Raw genomic sequence first — 22672 nt, 5'->3', positions numbered from 1 at the left:
AGGCAGTAGTTACAGTGTGACCATGCATGATGGGTTTTTGACAGATCGGAAGTGCGAGAGAGTGTAGCCTGAGGTATACTTTTTGTTTGATTGGGCAAACAGGAAAATGATCCAATTGAATAGCTTAGTGTAGCTTGATTCAAAATATATAGCTAGTTAGCTAGTTTGTAATTCATTCATGATTTCAGAATAGGGGAGGGTTTTGATAGTGCCGCAAAAGCCTGATGTGATGTGTTACAAGTTAGCATTCATCGAACCGATGTGAAAGTGCGCCGTTGCTAGATTTCATCCTCCGTTTGTAAGATTAAAAACTATATTTATACTCCGAATTTGGCAATAATACATACAGATATGAAACCAAAGACATTGTTTTGTTAACCCTTTGATGTGTACGATCACGTATTTGTGATCATTGTTGAGTGGTCCATGCAGCTTATGATCTCAAATATGTGTTTGGAACAGTAGCAACAAAACATATGATGCAACAAATGCTTCTAAACACCATTGTTGTCTGAACAGCATCTAAATATGTTTTTGTACTGATGGAAAATAAAGGTCTTGAACTTTATTCCTCAGTTATACCTTTTATTGTAAAAGATAAATGCAAACTTCATCATCCAAGCATCACACGGAACACATCCACAGCCAAACTCATTCCATAAACCAGTCTAAATAACAGGTTGTGCTGACAACAAACAAAACATATGTTAGCAACCTAACAGCTAGACTAGTTTACAATGTACCACATCTCTGGTGAGCACAAGAGACGAATGTAATGTTGTTTAGAAAATAAATGCGTGTCAGCTAAGCTAACAGCAGCTACATTCTTTATTATGGCAGCCATGTTTGTTTATGTTTGACTTGGCACAAACTCCCTAATCCCAGAATGCCATTTACAATAAGATGCAAACAAACAAAGTAAAAGATGGCAGCGCCCATTGCCTGAAAAATATTAACTTAGTTTAGCCACTTTTAAGCACATTACAAATCGTCAATGTACTTGTTACAGTGTATACAAGAACCGGAGCACATGACTTGACTAGTCGTTTACCGTTTTTGACAAATTGTTCTATTCATTTTAACTATATGGTCAGAACACATCAGCCCCTTTCAGGTCCAAAATGTCCCCTTTCAAGTCAGAAATTCAAGAATGGGTGGACTGGCAGCCATTTTGAGTGTCGCCATAGCAGTAAAGCAGGAAGTATAACTCTATTTCCATGGCTCTGAAGTGATCTGTCCTCCATCGTCAGGTGTTCCATCTGGAGGACAGAAAAGACGGGCTATGTGCTGGAGAAGGACTGAATACAGCCAGAAGATCCTGGAGGAGGAGGAGGAGGTCAACATCAACGTCACTCTGAAAGGAGGGAAGAAGATGCATCACCAGGTGAGATGGGGTACTATGACAGACAGGGGTGAGATTTCTGGGTAAGAGAGGCCTTGTTATAGTACCTGCTGCATTGGGTCTCAGGGTCAGATAGCCAAGTAACTGATTTGTCTCTGAAAACACTATGGAAATGGGAGGCAGGTAGCCTAGCTGTTAAGAGTGTTGAGCTAGTAACCAAAAGGTTGCTGGTTCGAATCCCTGAGCGAACTAGGTGAAAAATCTGTCAATGTGCCCTTGAGCAAGTTACTTAACCCTAATTGCTTCTGTAATGTCGCTCTGGATAAGAGCATCTGGTAAATGTAGAAATGCCTTGTTATTTCCTGTACTCAATCATTGTGCTATCCTATTCTACACTGCCGTAAATAATTCAGAACTGATCCATGATCTAGAACAGGAACCAATACGTAACTCATGGTGTTATGTGTGTTCTTCAGGAGTTCATAGTGAAAGTCTCAAGCTCTGGTGGAGCCTGGGTCCTGACCTAGTCCACTTTAGCTGTTATGGGGGATTTTCCGGCACATGTGTCGTTTTGTCTCGGAGTGTTGAGCACAATCAATGTGGGCTTCTGGGGGGGGGGGGCATTGTGTGTGTGTGTGACTGGGCCATTGTGGGCTTGAGGGAGACCGCTGTCTAGTCCTGTGGGTGTCCTTGGTCATGCACCTGCATTATGAATGAATGTCTGTATTATTATTTGTATCGTTGCTATGGTTACCCCACCAATATAATCTATGCCCTGCATTATGTGCCAAGAAGGGGAGGAGAAACCAAGTAAAGATGGTCATAGACAGACTAGAAGTAAGATCAGGAAACAAAAGATGAGAATCATATACGTAAAGAGGAGTGACTGTGTATGTTGTGTCATACTGAAACTGTACATAAAGAGATCTCTGAGTCTGGGACCGGCAGTTGCTCCATGGGCCAGCTCGGCTTATTACTTTGTAATAAAGTCTATATTGAACTCACAAGCTCCGGTGTCTAAGAGATATTTTTAAGAAGTATTTCCACGACACTGTCGGAACCACCACGGCAAAAATGTATTGAATCCATTTTAGAATAAGGCTGTAACGTAACAAAATGTGGAAAAAGGGAAGGGGTCTGAATACTTCTCAGTAGCTGGTATAGCGTGGCGCTTGCAATGCCAAGATAGTGGGTTTGATTCCCAGGACCAGACGTATGGAAAACGTATGTACACATGACTGTAAGTCACTTTGGATAAAAGCGACTGCTAAATAGCATTGACAGATTGATTTATGTCTCCCTACTCAGGTTCAGACTGGTAGCTCAACACTGTCATCCAAGGACCACTGGCAGATAGCTGTGTTTACAGTGCCCTCTGCTGGAGTTAGGAAGGTACTGGGGTTTATTTCTCTAGTGCAGTGATGAACTGAGATACTGCTATGAATGAAAAAAGTGAAACATCAATTGCCTATATTTCCCTGTCTCTATTTTAGATTGTGCTGTCCACAAACATAGCGGAAACTGGAGTCACCATACCTGATGTTGTGTTCGTTATCGAAACCAGAAAGACCAAAGAAAACAGGTACCATGAGAGCAGCCAGATGAGTTCCCTGGTGATGTTTGTCAGCACGGCCAGTGCCCTCCAAAGGCAAGACAGGGCAGGACACGTACGGAACGGGTTCTGCTTCCGCCTCTACCCCAAATCCAGGTCAGGTTCTCTCTGTGAACCACAGAACAAGTTACCCTCTACAGCCTTATTGAGGTCAGCAGCTCCACAAGTAACAGCCTGATTGTGAATGTTCCTTCCAACAGGTTTCTGGCCTTCATGGATTTTGCCATACCAGAAATACTGAGGGTTCACTGGAGGATCTGTGACTTCATATCGTGGTACAGTAACAATTATTTTTAATCAGAGGCGCACAATTTAAAAAAACACACAAAGTAACCACAGACCCATACTCAAAAATAGCTACTTACACATGGGTATAGAATAATGACTGTCTTACCACTTAAACACAAACACGTGATCTCACCCCAAACGACTTCCGTTTACGATTCTGTCCCCTCTACAGCAGTGTGAGTACGGCTCTCCATAGCAGTTCCTGTGCAGAGCCCTGGATGTGCCCCAGCCCCAGTCAGTGAGTAACGCTGTATTCCTGTTCCAGGGGATTGGGGCGTGCTCCTCCCTCAGCCCTTTGGGTTGCCACCCTGCCCATGAATGGCAAGATGCTCATCTTCGGCACCATCTTGGGCTGCCTGGAACCAATTGTAAGTTACGTCCATCAACGGTGACATAAATTATGTCTGAATATCAAAATGAGCAGTTATATGTTGTTACTTTCTCTGCAATACTGTGATATCTATAAAAATATGAAATTGTGTGTTGGAAATCACATCGGTAAAAACTGTATAGCTCGGGGTATAAAAGGTGCTCTTTGAACAGGGTAGTCTCCAGTGTATTCTCCATACTGAATGTAATTGTATATTCCAGGCAACTATAGAGGCAGCCATCTCGGAGAAGCCTCCCTTTGCCACACCCATGAACCAGAAGGATCTGATCACCTGGCCATCTACAACGCTTACTTGGAGAGGTAGCACTTTTAACAACAGTATGAATGACCAAAATCAGAGGCAGGCACATGTTGATTAGGGCACACGGTAGCAAAACATTTTGCAACGGCGGATGAAAACAAGCGTGTCTTACTCGACAGGTTCACTCAGTACCTCTACATTTCAATCAGTTTTCTTCCATTTTGTGCCTAATGAACAGGACTCTGTTTTCTCTAATATAGTAATATAGTCTAACTGAATGAGTGGATTGTTTCTATGCCCTTCCAACTGTTCAGCCAGCATCTTGGTTCCTTATAACATATAATATATGCCATTGTCACGTCCTGACCAGCAGATGGAGCTATTGTATTAGTTTTGGGGTCAGGACGTGGCAGTTTTGTGTGTGTGAATGTTTGTGTTGGTGATTGGGACTTCCAATTGAAGGCAGGTGTGTTGAGTTGCCTTTGATTGGGAGTCCTATATAGGTGTGTGTGTGTGTTTTTCTTTGGGGTTGTGGGTAGTTGTTTTTGCACTGCGTTTAATAGCCTGCAGAACTGTTGCACTGTCGTGAGTATCTCTTATTGTTTTGTCAAGTGGATGCTTTACTCCTTTTTTTAAATTAAAATATGAGTATCCAAATACCTGCTGCGCCTTGGTCTTCTCTCCAGTACGACATTTTTTGTGACAGAGCTACCCACCACCAAAAGGACCAAGCAGCGGAAGAGGAGGAAGCCACAGGAGGACTATTGGAAGCAGCGCGCTCGGGAGGAGATGGATTCCTGGTCGTTGGAAGTATTGGAGGAGAGGATTGACTGGACATGGGAGCAGTTGCGGGCCCACTGTGACAACCTGCCTGGGAGGCAGGTAGAACCCGAGAGGCAGCCCCAATAATTTTTTTTGGGGGGGGGCACAAGGGCTATTTGGCGGGGCGTGATTGGAGCCCCAGGCCAGCTCCCCGTACCCTTGTAGGGCAGACTGGACAGGTCCCGTGCTTTGGGGTTGGGGCTGTGGTGAGGCCTGGGATTTTCAGGCCGGTAGGCACAGTACCAGCGCCCCGCATGTGCCAGGGCGAAGTAGGCATCGAGCCGGAAGGGGTGATGCCAACCCTGCGCTCAAGACCGCCAGTGCGCCTCTACGGTCCAGTGTTTCCCGCCATACGCACTAGCATGGAGGTGCGTGTCTCCAGGCTGGCACGTCCAGTACCAGCCCCACGCATCAGGCGTCTAGTGCGTCAGCCCAGCCTCGCCAGTCAAGAGTCACCTGAGCTGCCCGCCAGTCAAGAGTCGCCTGAGCTGCCCGCCAGTCAAGAGTCGCCTGAGCGGCCCGCCAGTCAAGAGTCGCCTGAGCGGCCCGCCAGTCAAGAGTCGCCTGAGCGGCCCGCCAGTCAAGAGTCGCCTGAGCGGCCCGCCAGTCAAGAGTCGCCTGAGCGGCCCGCCAGTCAGGAGTCGCCTGAGCGGCCCGCCAGTCAGGAGTCGCCTGAGCGGCCCGCCAGTCAGGAGTCGCCTGAGCGGCCCGCCAGTCAGGAGTCGCCTGAGCTGCCCGCCAGTCAGGAGTCGCCTGAGCTGCCCGCCAGTCAGGAGTCGCCTGAGCGGCCCGCCTGCCAGGAGCCGCCTGAGCGGCCCGGCTGCCCGGAGCCGCCTGAGCGGCCCGGCTGCCCGGAGCCGCCTGAGCGGCCCGGCTGCCCGGAGCCGCCTGAGCGGCCCGACTGCCCGGAGCCGCCTGAGTGGTCCGACTGCGGGCCGCTCGAGGGGCCCGCCTGTCTTCCGGCCCAGCCCGAGGGGCCCGCCTGTCCTCCGGCCCAGCCCGAGTGGCCCGCCTGTCCTCCGGGCCAGCCCGAGTGGCCAGCCTGTCCTCCGGGCCAGCCCGAGTGGCCCGCCTGTCCTCCGGGCCAGCCCGAGTGGCCCGTCTGTCCTCCGGGCCAGCCCGAGTGGCCCGCCCGTCTGCCAGGGTCAGCCCGAGTGGCCTGTCTGCCCGGCGCAGCTATCGGCGCCGCCAAAGTGGACGACGCCAAAGGTGGAGCGTGGTTTACGTCCCGCACCTGAGCCACCTCCAGGATAGGTGGGTTGGGGGAGGGAGGGTGTGGCACAGTGCCGACGGCAGCCACCCTCCCTTCCCTCCCTTCCCTACCTTATTGTTTAGGGGTTATTGTTTAATGGGTTTTTGTTGGGGATTTTTTTGTGTTTGTTTTCTGTTGGTAGGTGCATTCCGGGGTCTGCACCTTGAGGGGGGGTACTGTCATGTCCTGACCAGCAGATGGAGCTATTGTATTAGTTTTGGGGTCAGGACGTGGCAGTTTTGTGTGTGTGAATGTTTGTGTTGGTGATTGGGACTTCCAATTGAAGGCAGGTGTGTTGAGTTGCCTTTGATTGGGAGTCCTATATAGGTGTGTGTGTGTTTTTCTTTGGGGTTGTGGGTAGTTGTTTTTGCACTGCGTTTAATAGCCTGCAGAACTGTTGCACTGTCGTGAGTATCTCTTATTGTTTTGTCAAGTGGATGCTTTACTCCTTTTTCTTTGAAATTAAAATATGAGTATCCATATTCCCGCTGCGTCTTGGTCCTCTTCTCTCCAGTACGACATTTTTTGTGACAGCCATTTAGCAGACGCTTTTATCCAAACAATTGTCTTGCTAACAGGTGGAAGATCATACGCAGGTGGAAGAACATACGCAGTGAGAGATATTGAGCCGAGACAACCTACTGCAGGAAACACTTCCTGAATCGCACTGCCCTTATCACCATAAAGGTACTCTACTCAATCAATATATCAAATCAATCAAATGTATTTTATAAACCCCTTTTTACATCAGCAGATGTCACTAAGTGCTATACAGATACTCATTCCTAAAACCCCAGAGAGCAAGCAATGCAGAAGTAGAGTGGCTAGGAAAAAGTCCCTGAAAGGCAGGAATCTAGGAAGAAACCTAGAGAGGAACCAAGGTGGCAAGTCCTTTTCTGGCTGTACAGGGTGGAGATTTGAGGACAGATCATTATTCAAGACGTTAAAACGTTCATAGATTACCAGCAGGGTCAAATAATAACCATGGTGGCTATAGAGGACACTTCAACACCTCAGGAGTTAATGTCAATTGGCTTTATTTAGGCAGGCATTCAAAGTTTCAAAGTGTCTCTCCGTGCAGCAGCAGGTAGGGAGGGGGGTCGAACAGCATGTCTACTCTACTCTATTCTCTCTCACACAAACTTGTGCATGTTTTTCTCATCTTGTATCTTACATCATCATGTATCTTGTAACAATGAGCATGTTTGTAACTGATACGGTATACAGTGTAAGTAGTGATCTGACCTTTAGAGTGGTTAGTGAGAACATTTACCAGAGATGGTGTCTAGTCTTGGTTTGGCTCTTGGTGGCTCCAGTCTTGACTTCGTCTCTGAAATTCACCTGGATCTCCTCCCCATCAGTACATCAAACAAGAGCTGATAAGGATGATGGACCAGGTCGTATTCTCTTCTTCCTCCGAGTCTGGTCAAGGACCAGCTTCCCGGGACCGGTCTGACCCGACGAGGCCCCAGGCTCCCCTCACCCCTTTGGGTAAGGCTCAGATCTGTGTACTGAACGCGGTGGTGACGGGAGGGCTGTGTGACAGTGTGGGGCGGATCCTCTACACGCCCTCTGTGGATGCGCTGGACCGGGTGGCCTGTTCTGTGGAAACCTCCCAGGGGAAGGCCCACGTCCACCCCTCCTCCTTCAACCACTACCTGCTCTTCCAGGAGAAGGTCAGTTGGATAGAGATAACACTATCGTGATCTCACTCTCTCTGTTTCTTTATCTCTCTGTATATCTATTAATAGACCATCAATACACTTTTTGTATCTGTCTCTATGGTGGGTCCATCTTACTCAGGGGGGCACTGAGGTAGAAGATGCCCTTAAGATTTAGAATCAGATTACCAAACTCCCTCAATCCTATCCATAATCATTTAGGAAGTGAAAAATCTGACCCTGCATCAGTGGTTAGGGGCAACCTCTGACTACTCCTAGGGAGGCCCCAATAAATTGAAGTACTAAATGTGTTTCCTAATCGGATATAAAAGATTTGATGTTTTAATGCCATTTGGACTTTTCCTCTGATCTACCTGCGGGACACAACCCTGATATCTCCATTCCCCATGCTACTGTTCGGAGGGGACATCGACGTGCAGAACCGTGAACGGCTCATATCTCTGGTCGAATGGATCCACTTCCAGGTCAGAGTTCATCTCTGAGCCAGCTGTATTAAATGTGTATTATTATACTGTATGTGTCATGCATGACTAGAGGGCTGGGTTACTGGAGACTTACATTTCCCTCACTAACTTTAAACATCAGCTATCTGAGCAGCTAACCGATCGCTGCAGCTGTACATAGTCCATCTGTAAATAGCCCACCCAATCTACCTACCTCATCCCCATATTGTTTTTATTTACTTTGCTGCTCTTTTGCACACCAGTATCACTACTTACACATCATCATCTGCTCATCTATCACTCCAGTGTTAATCTGCTAAATTGTAATTACTTGTAATTACTATGGCCTATTTATTGCCATACCTCCTCATGCCATTTGCACACACTGTATATAGACTTTCTTTTTTTCTATCGTGTTGACTGTACGCTTGTTTATTCCATGTGTAACTCTGTGTTGTTTCTGTCTCACTGCTTTGCTTTATCTTGGCCAGGTCGCAGTTGTAAATGAGAACTTGTTCTCAACTAGCTTACCTGGTTAAATAAAGGTGAAATAAAATAAAAAATAAAATAAAACAGCAGAGACAATAGGATAGATAAAGAAAATCAAACTATTGTAGCCTATTTCCCAGACCCAGATTAAGCCTACTTCTGAACTGAAAATGAGTGTTCAATAGAGAATCTCCATTGTAAGTGCTCTTTAGTCCAATACTAGGCTTAACCTGGGTCCAAGAAACTGATCCTTGTAATTGATGAGCATACTGTAGCAAGCAAGGCTCTGTTTGATCTCGGCTCCTCCCTGTCCCCTCCACCAGGCCCCAGTGAGGATTGGAGTGATCTTTAAACACCTGAGGAAGCTCTTAGACTCTACTGGAGAAGATGACGGAGAACCCAAGGATGAATCTAGAAAGTTATATTCTACCCTTTCTCTGTCTTTCCCCTTCCTTTTTATCTTGTATCCTTTTCTCATTTTCTAATTTTAAATGCTGTATTTTTTTGTGTGTGTGTGTGTGTGTGTTCATGAAATGAAACATTTAGCACTGTGTTTAGCACTGTGTAGTGGCTAATGGTATTATTTACTCTCTTTGTCTCTCAACTGTAGATGAGAAGACCATGCAGTTGATTAAAGAACTGATCAAGATGTTGTACGTCTCCTGACCCCTGTGACTTCTCATTGGAGACCTCAGTTATAGAGATGTCCCTGAGACAAGATTGGGTGGATAGATGGGACAGATGGATGACCTAAGGATAAGAGGTGATTGTATAACAAAATGTAAATCATGAAACCAAATAGCATATTTCTTATCCAATGATGACTGTTGCCAAACATTAAATAAAACTATCATTGGTGTTCATGTTGAATATACGTTTTAGGAAAAAATGATTTATTCATGGCTCCCTCGCTCGGAATGTAACAGACATCCCTTGGTGAGTGTTTCATGTTTTTGTTTTCCAAAAGACAGAAACAGAAGCACAATAGCTTTGTGTTTGCTTCTAGTAAACATCCTTGAAATATTCCTGCAATTATGCCACTGGTGCTGCCCAAACATTATTTCTTTAAGAATAGAATAGACCTTCTCCAAACAATAACGAACGAGAACAGCTGTGCCCAGTGCTGTAACCCAAGACTTTCTCTGTCTGTGACACAAACAAACAACATTGCTTTAATGACTATCAAGGGATCTTACCCCCCCCCCTAGCTAGCTTCATGTATTATGATGTAATTTACTTGACTTGACATTTAGAAACCACAGAAAAGAAGTGGCCATGCACACAGAGGGTATACAAATCTATTTCGATTTTACTCTGTACACTCTAAGAAAAAAGTGTTTCCTGAAAAGGGTTCTTCAGCTGTCCCCATAGGATAACCCTTTTTGGTTCCAGGTATAACCCTTTTGGGTTTCATGTTGAGCCCTCTGTGAAAAAGGTTCTGCATTGAACCCAAAAGGGTTCTCCTATGGGGACAGCCGAATAACCCTTTTAGGTTCTAAGGTGCTAAGTGTACTGTGTACACATGCGAGTTCTGGCAGTGTGGTTACGTTTACACTTTGATTTTCTGAATATATAATAAAGCTCTTTAGGGCCATGTTCACTAGGCACCAAATGGAAGAAAACGGACTGAAACAGGGAGGGATTACCTTGACTTCTAAAATATTAAACGCTCAGTTCAAACATTTTGAAAAATGTTCCCTTGTGTGCGCTAATGAACACAACCCAGGTTAGATAACTCTGCTTTAATAAAGTGCGGTCCCTCTGATCCCTCCATGACAACTTGCGTGACAAAACATACCAATATTTATGAACACCGACTGACCTCACACAGTGACTGGTCTCACTTGAAAATAATATTTCATCTCAATAAGATCACCATGCTAAACAAAGGACACATTTTTAAAAACATGGAGGTGACTCCATCATGATCTTCTCCTCCCCTGTGTGACAAAACACTCCCACACATCACAGTTAAGAAACAATTGTTATGCCGTTTTAACCACCAGTTGGCGTTTTGGACAGTAGTGTGTTGAAACATTATTTTGTGTCATTTCCAATTTCTGCTGATTCTATCACTGTGTTTTCTCAGGCCTTACCCACTTCTGTATTTGTGTGGCTGAGGCTCGCTCAAAACACAAAGGCCCAAATATGGACATTACTGCCTTTCAAGGATATGGTGTGTATACTTGGTTTACTGCAATGTTAGCTCTTAAGGGGACAAATTTAATTGAAGGACTTGGATGTTATCCTCTTATAGTCAGAGATCTGTCTCACTTTCTATGCATTTAAAAACAAAACACATGGTTTATTTGTGAATGACAGACTATGACTCTCCACAGCTACATGCCATGCCACACTGAGCAGAAAACAGGAAGAGATCTTCAGTTGAAAACAGCAAAATACCCATCTCAAAGAGTTTGCCAGACAGCTGAACACTTTGCATCCATATTAGGGGCTCTATTTTAACAAACCTGACGCAATGTCAAATCTTAGCACCGGCAGTAGTGTTATAGGTTCAGGAGTGTGTCAGAAATATTTGTGCTATTTTCAGAACTGTAATTATGGGCGCATTAGCTGGCGGTGGTGCAAAAGGGCTGGGTTTTGATGAATAAACAAGTTATTGATGTGTCGAGGCTTGGCCCCTCACTGGCCATCAGAATGTGATCCATGGCTAAATACGTGGCTGCTTCAAGTTGTGCATTTAAGGTCTGTTAGTCCGTTATAGCCTAGTTTGTTAAATAGCCAGCACCTTATTTGCTAAATATGTTGAACATGTTTTCAGTCCACATTGTTGTAATTGCATTGCTTCAATATGGAAATACATTGTTAAACATAGGCTATAGCATGCACACTGAAATAGGGGCTAGGTCTACTGTAAATTACAGTCTGGACATAGACATACTGTGCCAAACTGTCACGTCCTGACCATTGTAGGAGGTCATTTGCCATAGTGGAGTGGTCAGGGCGTGACAGGTGGTTGTTTTGGGTGGTTTTGGGGTTTTCTGTTTCTAGGTGAGATCGTGTTAGAATTCTATTTCTATGTTTCGTTTTCCATGTTTTGGCCGGGTATGGTTTCCAATCAGAGGCAGGTGTCTTTCGTTGTCTCTGATTGGAAGCCATACTTAGGCAGCCTGTTTTCCTTTGGGGTTTGTGGGTAGTTGTTTCCGTTTAGTCTAGTGTACCTGACGGGACTGTTGTTGTTCGTTTTGTTGTTTAAGTGTATTTCATGAAAGACAAAGAATGAGCACTATACACGCTGCGCCTTGGTCTCCATTCAACGACCCCTATGACACAAACGTAATCAATAAGCAAGATTAAATTCACTAGGCTATTGATAAGGCCTAAAAATACATTGTATAATTCTAATCAAATTCTAATAAAAATGAAACAACTTGTTTTAAATAGGCTGTATCTAAATACAGTTCCAGGCACCTTAAATTGCTTCCTGTGGATGTCTAATAAACACAAGGCAACTTAGACTATGGGGGGTTTTACGCACATCCAAACTTTTCACAGGAGCTTGATAAGGATCCAATATAAAGAGAAAGGGGGATTGTCCAGTCACCGTTATACTGCTCACGAATGTAATGTGTTATAAACATCATGGAACCATCTGACAGATCATGTTTGCACTTCTCCAGAAATAGCAGACGAAGTTGCATCACATTCGAGAATCTTTCCAATAAATGTGGTTTTTAATCAAATTAAAACGAAAAACAATCAATCAATAAATTAACAACAATATTTCGAAATAGGATCGGGTCAGAAGCATGATATCATAAATCGCTTCTCGCATTCCATGGTACTGTGTACACACTTATGCCTAAATGTCTTTATGCATAGGCTCCTGTTAATTGTAACATTGCCTATGAGGCAGATTATCAAAACAAGTGTCTGTTAATATGGCATTATATGAGGACAATAGTTTGGAGGAGCATGTCTTTGGTAATCGGATGACAGGCGCTCATTGAAAATTGGGATGGATCAGAGGAGGCTGGTGGAAGGAGCTATAGGAGCATGGGCTCATTGTAATGGCTGGAATGGAATAGTTTTATTAATGTTTCTAAATACCAGATTCACTGGCATCTTTCTCCTTCCATGAGCACTGTGCGTCATGGCTGAATAGGCTGAGCTTCAGCTCTAAAAATCCTTGCCATTATCAACTGCGTTTCTGTTAAAACCTGCATTTTATGAGTCTTAAAACTTCGCAGGTTGAAATGAGTTGTCATGAATCTTACCTTGGAGGCAGAACTGAGCTATTTCCAAGAGATGTGCAAGCTGCAAAGTCAAAATTGGCTATATCGTGAAAATTCATAAAAACAAACATTTTCATTTAAGGTGAGGGTTAGGCATTAGGGTTAGCAGTGAGGTTAAGGTTAGGGTTAGGTTTAAAATCAGATTTGATGACTTTCTGGCTGTGCCAGCTAGTGATCACTCTGCAGAGCTGTCTCCAGGGCAAGATGTATGACAATAAATGCCAGCCTGCTAAAAGTTCCCATTAGTGAAGCATGAAATTGACACTTTCACACTTGTTTTGAAGGACACACCTCAAACATTGCCACACCTCCCGCCACAGCACAAGCGAGCTAATGTTATATAGGTACGGTGCTGAATCTGACATTAGGACTAGAAAATAAATGCCAGTGCGGCAGTTTTTACGTAACAAAATTGCAAAATAAAGTGCGTTTGACACAGCCAAAAATAGATCCCTAGACGTCAAGCGTGTCAGGTTCCTGTGCACCCACTCATTTGTTCCTCAATTTGATTGTATGGGGTGTCACGACGTTGCCCTGTTGGTGAGGTTTATGACCCCCATAAATACCTTTCCCCCTTTTCTCTCTCTACTCTACAGATTGGACTCTTAGAAAGCCCTTTGTTAACATAGAGAGAGTGGTAACATCAAAAGGTTGGGGAACGGAACCATATTTCGGTAATCCAACCAGTTGAAAATATCCGTTGGTACTTAAAGAATATGATGTCAGATCAGTTGTCGTCAGAGACATAATTACTGCTTATAGGACGACATAAACTGTATCTTGGAAAGTCGACACATTCTAGTTATCAGATTCACATGGAATTGTTGTGCAATTTAAATGTTTAAATATGAAACTTTGTGAAAAGATGAAATGTAATTTTAGCTTCTAAATGAGAGAATTGTTTTCATAAGTGAACTATGCTCACTCAGTGGCCCCGCCCAAGTGAACAGACATTGGTTGTGAACTATGAAACACGCCCTTCTCTCCACCACTACAAAAGCCCATTGAGGAAAGTCAACCTTGGGTTCCCGATGACGTGAGGACTGCTGTCCATGCGTTTAAAAGGGCTAATATCAACTACAGAACTAAGCCAACCTCAGCGTGAGCTATGGTTGCGAATGGTTGAACGACTACAACCTAGCGAAATTAACATTGTGTTCTCGAGGACGTAAGGACTGCTGTCCATACGTTTAAAAGGGCTAATTTCAACGTGGAGGTGACAATCGACACACTGGAAGGATGAATTTCGACTATACCAGCCAGAATATAGCATGAGCTTATAGTATGGCAACTTGGTATGAACTTTGAACTCTTATTCACTAAAGAAGTGATACATCCTAGACGTCGAGTTAGCAGCAGCAGCTGTAAACGTGGGCTAGGAAAGGACGGACAATCTCTTCAGAAAGACAGGGTACTCCAACGTACCCGTTCTACCACACGACGACGGTACTACAACGTATCCGTTCTACCACAAGACATATTTTTCAAAGGACAAGAGAGATCTCTGCTGGGCAACCCAGCCTTCCATCTTTGACCAATCTATCGAAGCGCAGCTCAGAGTAAATATTTCTTGCATTTTCCTTTTCCAAATGGGCGGTTATCTAGAATGCATAACATTCTGTATTTACGATAGCATAGCTTCATAAGGTCCGATAGAGACCCAATCTTTTTGTTCCTCAGTCTTCCCGTGCTTTCATTCAAACCCAACCCCCTTTCTTTGTGTAACCAGCCGTCATATCAGTTCCGGCCGCTAGGGACTTTTTCTTGTATGACATAATTAGTAATCAATGTATGATCCATCCTGTGTATATGTAATTCTGTGTGATTATTTAGGTATTTAGTAAATAAATAATTAAACCAAATTTTGTATTGCTGATTCAACTTGTTAGCCAGGGTTCGTGAAGATAACCAAGAATTTTACGACATTCAGAAGAGCCTGAATAAGGTGACAATAATAATTGACTGCTATTGATGTAAAAAATTAACAGGTCTTTATGGGTTTATTCGGAAGACAACAGCTCTATAAACATTCTTCCGTGGTGCCCCGACTTCCTAGTTAATTACATTTACATGATTAGTTTAATCAGGTAATATTAATTACAGAGAAACGATTTTATAAATAGCATGTCATATGTCACTTAATCCATAGCAAAGACATGACAGGGAAAAAAAACAAGAGTACTTGAAAGTACCCACCCCTCATAACAAGCAAGTCTGTCAGGGTTTCAAAACATAATTTATGAATGTGCAAAATCAAATCAAAATATAAATGTAATATGCGTCGAATACAACAGGTGTTGACCTTACTGTGAAATGCTTACTAATGAGCCAACTAAAGGAAAAATATACTGCTAAAAAAATAAAGGGAACACTAAAATAACACATCCTAGATCTGAATTAATGAAATAATCTTATTAAATACTTTTTTCTTTACATAGTTGAATGTGCTGACAACAAAATCACACAGAAATAATCAATGGAAATCCAATTTATCAACCCATGGAGGTCTGGACACTACAGGCTGATCCAACTTTGATGTAATGTCCTTAAAACAAGTCAAAATGAGGCTCAGTAGTGTGTGTGGCCTCCACGTGCCTGTATGACCTCCCTACAACGCCTGGGCATGCTCCTGATGAGGTGGCGGATGGTCTCCTGAGGGATCTCCTCCCAGACCTGAACTAAAGCATCCGCCAACTCCTGGACAGTCTGTGGTGCAACGTGGCGTTGGTGGATGGAGCAAGACATGATGTCCCAGATGTGCTCAATTGGATTCAGGTCTGGGGAACGGGCGGGCCAGTCCATAGCATCAATGCCTTCCTCTTGCAGGAACTGCTGACACACTCCAGCCACATGATGTCTAGCATTGTCTTGCATTAGGAGGAACCCAGGGCCAACCGCACCAGCATATGGTCTCACAAGGGGTCTGAGGATCTCATCGCGGTACCTAATGGCAGTCAGGCTACCTCTGGCGAGCACATGGAGGGCTGTGCGGCCCCCCAAAGAAATGCCACCCCACACCATGACTGACCCACCGCCAAACCGGTCATGCTGGAGGATGTTGCAGGCAGCAGAACGTTCTCCACGACGTCTCCAGACTCTGTTACGTCTGTCACATGTGCTCAGTGTGAACCTGCTTTCATCTGTGAAGAGCACAGGGCGCCAGTGGCGAATTTGCCAATCTTGGTGTTCTCTGGCAAATGCCAAACGTCCTGCACGGTGTTGGGCTGTAAGCACAACCACCACCTGTGGACGTCGGGCCCTCATACCACCCTCATGGAGTCTGTTTCTGACCGTTTGAGCAGACACATGCACATTTGTGGCCTGCTGGAGGTCATTTTGCAGGGCTCTGGCAGTGCTCCTCCTGCTCCTCCTTGCACAAAGGCGGAGGTAGCGGTCCTGCTGCTGGGTTGTTGCCCTCCTACGGCCTCCTCCATGTCTCCTGATGTACTGGCCTGTCTCCTGGTAGCGCCTCCATGCTCTGGACACTACGCTGACAGACACAGCAAACCTTCTTGCCACAGCTCGCATTGATGTGCCATCCTGGATGAGCTGCACTACCTGAGCCACTTGTGTGGGTTGTAGACTCCGTCTCATGCTACCACTAGATTGAAAGCACCGCCAGCATTCAAAAGTGACCAAAACATCAGCCAGGAAGCATAGGAACTGAGAAGTGGTCTGTGGTCACCACCTGCAGAACCACTCCTATATTGGGGGTGTCTTGCTAATTGCCTATAATTTCCACCTGTTGTCTATTCCATTTGCACAACAGCATGTGAAATGTATTGTCAATCAGTGTTGCTTCCTAAGTGGACAGTTTGATTTCACAGAAGTGTGATTGACTTGGAGTTACATTGTGTTGTTTAAGTGTTCCCTTTATTTTTTTGAGCAGTGTAGTAACAAAATAAAATAACAATAAGGAGGCTATACACAAGGGGTGCCGATGTGTAGCCCGTGCTTCCTAGCTAGATATGTAGCTTGTAGCTTGTGTGTGTGTGTGTGTGCGTGCGTGCGTGCGTGCGTGCGTGCGTGCGTGCGTAATTAATTGAGTGAGTGAGTGAGCGAGGGAGTGTGTTAGTGTGTGTTACATAAATACATAAATGCATGAAATGGCCGTCTATAAAGTTATCACACACCTTTATATCAAACATGACACATTTACAATACTAACAAAAGTGTGTGTGTGTGTGTGTGTGTGTGTGTGTGTGTGTGTGTGTGTGTGCACTTGATTTCCTACATTATCAAGACCCCAATGTCCTAACATTTCACATTAATTTCCTGAAAAGGTAGGAAAACAATAACTTTTCAGGTCCTGAATTTGTTCTAATGATATTTTAAGCTTAAGGGTTAGGTTTAGTGTTTTGGGGTTAGGTATAGGTTTAGGGTTTTGGGGTTTAGGGTCAGGTTAAGGGTTAGGTTTAGTGGTTAGGGAAAATAGGATATTTTTACACTCCAAAAAGTCCTGACATTTCACAAAAACACGGGGTCTGAGGTGTGTGTGTGTGTGTGTGTGTGTGTGTGTGTGTGTGTGTGTGTGTGTGTGTTTGTGTGTGTGGCATCAATATGCACGTGTGTGTTTTGTGTGAGTGTCCGTGTGTGTGGTTAGTGTCCAGTGAGTGTCCATTGAGCCTGTGCAAAAGACTCAGTGCAAAACATAAGAATACATAAGAATCAAAACAAATCTAATTTTATTGGTCGTATACACGTATTTAGCAGATGTTATTACGGGTGTAGTGAAATGCTTGTGTTCCTTGCTCCAACAGTGCAGTAATATCTAACAATACACAACAATGCACACGAAAAAAGTAAAAGAATGGAATTAAGAAATATAGAAATATTAGGAGGAGCAATGTTGGAGTCCGGAGTATAAATATACTGTATGTATACAGTGCATTCGGAAAGTATTCAGGCCCTTGACTTATTCCACATTTTGTTACGTTACAGCCTTTTTCTAAAATTGATTCAAATTGTTTTCCCCCTCATCAATCTATGCACAATACCCAATAATCACAAAGCAAAAACAGGTTTTTAGAAATTGATGCAAATGTATTTTAAAAAAACAACTGAAATATCACATTTACATAAGTATTCAGACCCTTTTGTCACGTCTACTCCAGCTCTGCCTCTCTGGCACTCATTGTCGCCAGTTTACTTATTATTACGCACACCTGCCACCATCGTTATGCGCACCTGCGCCTCATGAGACTCACCTGGACTACATCACTTCTATGATTACCTCCCCTATATCTGTCACTCCCTTTGGTTCCTTCTCCAGGCAGTATTAGTTGTGTTTCTCATGTCCAGACGCTACTCCTGTTTTGTATTGTTCCATGTTTTTTGTATTATTAAATTCACCCCCTGTACTTGCTTCCTGACTCCGAGAGTCTAAGTTACACCTTTACTAAGTACTTTGTTGATGCACTTTCGGCAACGATTACAACCCCGAGTCTTCTTGGGTATGACGCTACAAGCTTGGCACACCTGTATTTGGGGAGTTTCTCCCATTCTTCTCTGCAGATCCTCTCAAGCTCTGTCAAGTTGGATGGGGAGCGTCATTGCACAGCCATTTTCAGGTCTCTGAAAATGTTTGTGTGTTTGATTGGGTGTTTGATTGGGTTCAAGTCCGGGCTCTGGCTGGGCCTCTCAAGGACATTCAGAGACATGTCCCGAAGCCACTCCTGCGTTGTCTTGTGCTGTGTGCTTAGGGTTGTTGTCCTTTTGGAAGGTGAACCTTGGCCCCAGTCTGAGGTCCTGAGCGCTCTGGAGAAGTTTTGGTGCACCTGTACTGACCTCTCTTTCTGGATGATAACAGGGTGAACAGGCTGTGGCTCGGGTGGCTGAGGTCCTTTTTTGGCCTTCCTGTGACACCAGGTGTGGTGTGACAATACAAATATTCAGGTAGACATTTGATTAACTGTTCAGCAGTCATGGCTTGGGGGTAGAAGCTGTTAAGGAGCCTTCTGGTCCAAGACTTGGCGCTCTGGTACCACTTGCCATGCAGTAGCAGAGAGAACAGTCTATGACTTGGGTGGCTGGAGTCTTTGACAGTTTTTAAGGCCTTCCTCTGACACCGCCTGGTATAGAGGTCATGGATGGCAGGAAGCTCGTTCCCAGTGATGTACTGGGCCGTGCGGACTATCCTCTGTAGTGCTTTGCCAAGCAGTCACCATACCAGGTCACCACCTGCAACCAGTCAGGATGCTCTCAATGGTGCAGCTTTAGAACGTTTGGAGGATCTGAGGTCCCATGCCAAATATTTTCAGCCTCCTGAGAGGGAGGCAGTCTCTTCACGACTGTGTTGGTGTGTTTGGACCATGATAGATCCAAGGAACTTGAAGATCTCGACCCGCTCCACTACAGCCCCGGCGATATGTGTGTCCTCCACGATGTGCATTAATACCATTTGAGAGCAATGTTACCTCTAGACTATTCACTTGTCTATGCAACCTTAATCTGACGTTTATTAGTTTGTCTCCACAAGATCTGTTGGCAATCACCAACACGAAACTAGCCTGCGTCACACAAAGTACAGTGTCCAAATACAGACCGTGAGATTACCATAGACTACAACCAGAAACAACTACGTTGTAACGGCTATCAAATGGAGTAGACCAAGGCGCAGCATGGTTAGTGTTCATCATGTATTTATTTTACCGAGAACACATAAACAGAGAAACAGAAACCGACAGCCACACAGTTCTGTCAGGTAAGCAATACAAAACAGAAATGAACAACCCACAAAACCCAAAGGAAAACAGGCTACCTAAGCATGGCTCCCAATCAGCGACAACGATGTACAGCTGTCCCTGATTGAGAGCCATACCAGGCCAAAACAAAGGAAATACAAAACATCGAAAAAAGGACATAGAATGCCCACCCTAGTCACACCCTGGCCTAACCAAAATAGAGAACAAAACCCTCTCTATGGCCAGGGCGTGACATACGTGCTACACAGACGGTTGTTAAATAAATTAATTAAGTGACTGTCACAAAAATATTTATTGATCCACAACAAATATTTAGATGAACTAATACATAAGTCATTCTGACTTTATCAAGCAACTTTAAGACTTTTAGATCATGCACCTGTATTGTTCTATATTCATGTACAAATCAACAAACACAATTAGCCTTCTTGTATTGAAAAGCTGCAATATGCTTTGGACAGTCTGGTGTCATGTCTGGTGTCAAAGCTCTTCTTTGTCCACCCCAATGGTGGAACCAGCTTCCCCTTGAAGCTAGGAGAGCAGTGTCCCTGCCCATCTACTGGAAACATCTGAAACCCTAAATCTTCAAAGAATATCTTAAATAATCCCACAGCACCAACCCCTCCCCACCCCCTTCTTCCCCCATCCCAACAAAATCCCTTTCGTAATCTATGTCACTTGTTACATTCACTTCAATCAGTGTAGATGAAGGGGAGGAGACAGGTTAAAGAAGGATTTGTAAGCCTTGAGACAATTGAGATATGGATTGTGTATACGTGCCATTCAGGGAGTGAATCGGCAAGACAAAAGATTTGTGTTCCTTTGAACAGGGTATGGTAGTTGGTGCCAGGCGCACCAGTTTGAGTGTGACAAGAACAGCAACGCTGCTGGGTTTTTCACGCTCAACAGTTTCACATGTGTATCAAGAATGGTCCACCACACAAAGGACATCCAGCCAACTTGACACAACTGTGGAAAGCATTGGAGTCAACATGGGCCAGCATCCCTGTGGAACGCTTTCAACACCAGGAAGAGTAGCTGCTGAATGTGAACTTTAAAAAGAAAGTTAGCAAAAACAGATAAGATCTTGCTACCATGGAAAGTTAAATACCTGACTATTTGTGGAAAAAATCACTCTGATTAATTCTTTAGTCATATTCCAGTTTACCTATTTACTTATGGCCCTGCCTACACCGAATGTAAAAAAATTGTTTTTTAAATGATATGAGCAAAACATATTTCACTTCATTTGGAATGGCAAGCCAGACAACATTTTACTTGCTTATTTATATAGTGAATATGAGTTTGGGGGCAAAAATTATTACATTTTAAAGCAATGACTAACGGCATCAGTCATACAAAAGTTACACCCAAACTGGTTCTCCAGTAGATTAATAAGAATATCTCACCCCTTCCTCAAAAATGGACATTTTCCCTGTATACAGATTACAACCTCTCACTTTCAGTTAATTGAAAATGGAGCACAATGACCCTGAGCTGCCGAGGAGAGCCCCAGATAACAACGTGGGCTACACATTCAGTCTCTACTGAGGACATCTGTAAGCCATTCAAACGTGTTAACCTTCGCAAGGCTGCCGGCCCAGATAACATGTCTAGCAGTGCCCTCAGAGCATATGCAGACCAGCTAGCTGTTGTATTCTCTGACATTTTCAATCTCTCCCTAGCTGAGGCCTCTATCACCCACCTGCTTCAAGATGTCCACTATCATCCTCGTGCCCAAGAAAGGGGAAAGTAACTGAACTGAATTACTACCGACCAGTAGCACTCATTTCCGTCATCATGAAGTGCTTCGACAGGCTGGTCAAAGACCATATCACCTCTTCCCTCCCTCCCACCTCCTCTCCAACTCGCCTACCGCCCTGACAGATCCACGGACGACGCAATCGCCATTGCACTGCACACTGCTCTTACCCACCTGGACAAAAGGAATGCATATGTGAGGATGCTGTTCATCAACTACAGCTCATCCTTCAATATCATAGTTTCCTATTAGCTCATTACAAAGCTCACGGCCCTGGGTCTGAACTCCTCCCTATGTCCCGGCTTCCTGACGGGCCGCTCCCAAGTGGTGAAGGTAGGCAACATTACCTCCTCGACACTGATCCTCAACACGCGGGCCCCACAAGGATGCGTCCTCAGTCCCCTCCTGTATTCTCTGTATACCCATGACTGCGTGGCCTCACACAGTTCCAACTCCATCATCAAGTTCGCTGACAACACCAACAATGACGAGACAGCTTACAGGGAGGAGGTAGGCACTCTGGCGGCATGGTGCCGGGTAAACAACATCTCCCTCAACATTAGCAAAGAAAAAAAGCTGATTGTGGACTTCAGGACGAACCAGGCTGGACACTCCCTCATCCTCCTCAACGGGGGCACCGAAGAGACGGTCAATAACTTCAAATTCCTAGGCCTACACATCTCAGAAGCTGAAATGGTCTAGCGTAGAAAGCACGACAGCGACTCTTCAACCTCAGGATTCTGAAGAAATTTGGCCTGTCCCCCCCAACCACCACAAGCGATGCCCTGTTCTCCCCGCTTCAATCACAGACACAGCCAGGACAGGAGCACCATGGCAATAACTGAAAGACTGGCCAATTAGTTTCTACCCTCAGACCATCAGGCTGCTGAATAGCCACCACTAAACAGCTACATGCTCCCCCTCCCTACTCCCCCTATGGACATTCCCACACCCTCAATTCTCATTTACCTAACCTGCTGCTCCATGTTACAACAAATATTATGGTTAAACTCAAATATACTAATTGATACAAATTTAAATGATTTATAGAAAAAAAAGGAATGATCTTTGTTATCGTAATTTCCGGACTATTAACCGCACCTGAATATAAGCCGCACCCACTGAATTAAAAAATAAATTATATTTTGAACATAAATAAGCCGCACATGTCTATAAGCCGCAGGTGCCCACCGGTACATTGAAACAAATGAACTTTACACAGGCTTTAACGAAACACGGCTTGTAACAAAAATAAATAGGCTTTAACGAAACACGGCTTGTAACAAAAATAAATAGGCTTTAACGAAACACGGCTTGTAACAAAAAATAAAAAATTTGCAGTAAGCTTTAGTTGTCTTTTTGCACTGAGTCAATTCCTCACGCTGCTG

The 22672-nt window shown here is 44.4% G+C and overlaps 1 pseudogene; it reads left to right on the top strand.

Moving 5' to 3' along the window:
• The first annotated feature begins 1282 nt into the window (after positions 1 to 1282).
• On the top strand, positions 1283 to 9228 carry LOC115160252 (ATP-dependent RNA helicase DHX29-like; annotated as a pseudogene).
• Positions 9229 to 22672: the final 13444 nt, after the last annotated feature.

The sequence above is a fragment of the Salmo trutta genome, chromosome 23, assembly GCF_901001165.1.
Source record: "Salmo trutta chromosome 23, fSalTru1.1, whole genome shotgun sequence".
NCBI classification, from domain to species: domain Eukaryota; kingdom Metazoa; phylum Chordata; class Actinopteri; order Salmoniformes; family Salmonidae; genus Salmo; species Salmo trutta.
The sequence above is the reverse complement of the archived record's forward strand: the minus strand, read 5'-3'. Positions and strand labels throughout refer to the sequence as shown.